Below are 2345 nucleotides of genomic sequence, written 5' to 3'. Positions count from 1 at the left end.
AAGCATAAATATATTTATTTATCTTTATAAATAAGATAAATATGTTTATTTATCTTAAATAAATATAAAACAAATAAGAACAAAATTATAATCCACTAAAAACAATATAGAGACTTTAATCAAAATCAAATCAAATAATATCCACAACTTTTGTTCTGATTTTAGCTGCATAAAAGTGACTGAAAAAAAAACCAACTACAAAGATCTTCTCTCTCGGTATGCACCAAAGTTGTGAAATGTCCTAAAAGAAAACTAACAGTATTCATATGAACAGGGGGGAATAAAAATTATAATTTTTTTTAATTTACATTTGTTTTTGTTATTGGTTTATTTTTCTAATAATTAATCAAAAATAAACCAATAAAAATGAAATTATATAAAAACAATTCTTGACTGAATAAATGTAGTGAAATAAAATTTTACAGTTTTCATTGAGAAATAATGCTTTTACCATACATATCTTTATCAGTGTTAAAAAAGAAAAAAGAAACGTGTCAGCTTCTGTAAATTGAAGCAACAAATTCACGACAAAGAGCAGCTGCGACTTGATGCCGTAAAGAAAAGTGTCTCTGGCAGAACAGCAGGTTTTGAGCCAAGCTAGTTCCCTAATCTGTATATTTTGGGACCGCTTACACCTGAAACTCCCTTTTACCAAGTAAAGATTTATGGATTAGAGAAAGTGATTAAAAACTCAACAGGAGACGCAGAAAGCATCCTATCCCCAACTAGCGCCGAGGAACAAGTCGAGCTGCATGCTGGGAGATTAACAGCTGCTTATGGCTTTATGTTACCAAACAATGTCCGGTACAGTCACACAAAGTGCAGGCTGTTGTAAATGCCAGAGTCCTGGGAGGTGAAAAACACCTCCAACAGCCCCACGGGGGATCAGCAGCCATGCAGGGATTTAGTGTTTTGCTCAAGGACACTCGAGCAGGGCGGGATTTGTCTGCTGGACTTTGTTTTGTCTTCCACCGTGCAAACTGCAAGCAGGGAGCTGAGCAGCTCGTTTTCTTCCTGGAGGGCAGTTCTTTGAATTAAAGCTGGCATGATTTGTAAAAGTCAATGAAAAATGAGCAGACTGACACAAAAACATGCTATCTACTCCAAGTAAGTTTATGTGGACGATTTGAAGCTGTTGATACTGTTTGTGACGTCATTGTAAATCATGTTTACTTGACTTTGTAGAAATGCTTGCAGACTCAATAGATGACCGATTTTTCTGCAGGTCTGAAGCTACGAAACGTTGGGCCAATTTCGTTCCTTTTTGATAAAACTGCGCCCTCTACTGATAAATATTAGAAAGTGCATTGTAGGCATTATCACATAGGTAGTAAGCTTGAATAAAATATACCACATTTCCACAGTACAGCTGTAAACAAAGGTGTCTAAAATAATCAACCAACTGCCACTTAATATATAAAATTCACAATGATGCCACTAAAATAATGTAAGTGATCATTTTGAGTATTGATGGAGCTGGTTAAACAAGTCATCTACTTTGATCATTTCATTTTATGGGTATTTGTGTAAATCTATTTAAAACTATAACATTTTTTTTGTGAATGTTACAGCTATTTTTTGGGGGGCATTTTATATGCTTCCAAACATTTGAAGCCACTTGAAAAAGTTTCTCTATTTTCAACACAGATCAACAAACTAAGTTTAAAATCAGTGATAATCTCAATACTAATAAACCTAATAAATACTCCACTTGATACTGTGCAATAACTGACATACCACTAGTGGTATTTTGTCCCACTCTTTTTTTGTGAAAATATTTTAATTTAGCAACAATGGAGGATTTATTTAGACCGAAAGCTGGATGTTTATTAAGGTGATTCAACAGCATAACAGCTTTTACTAAACAAACTGCATTAATTTTCTGTTTTAGCCTGTTAGAGGTGGACAGCTGGTGCATTTTCTATTACTATCCTGTTTCATAAATCAAGTTATCTTGATTTTAAAGGTCACAGGTTGTATACGAGTTTTTCTTCAGGGTTTGATTGAATTAAAAAAAAATTACAATTTTATCAAATCCTGTTTCTGACATGCTGTATGGCAGACCCAAAACGACAAATATCTTCCAAAATATTTTGTAAAAATTAGGTTAATATTAAAAAAGCAGTCAATGTTTTGTTTTAAAAAGTATTTTTACTATTTGTTAAAAACGTGAATAGTTTTGGCCACAACATTTCCCAATTATGTCTTTAAAAAGTAAATGAAAATAAAAAATGCCTATAAATACAACACATTTAGATACAGCAGATAAATAAAAAAATAATGAAATATATGAATTCTTGGGGAGATTAAACAGCTAATAAGAAAAAAAATGATCTCCCAACAAC

The sequence above is a fragment of the Poecilia reticulata genome, linkage group LG11 (genome assembly GCF_000633615.1).
Source record: "Poecilia reticulata strain Guanapo linkage group LG11, Guppy_female_1.0+MT, whole genome shotgun sequence".
Classification (NCBI taxonomy): Eukaryota; Metazoa; Chordata; class Actinopteri; order Cyprinodontiformes; family Poeciliidae; genus Poecilia; species Poecilia reticulata.
Note: the sequence above shows the minus strand (reverse complement) of the source record.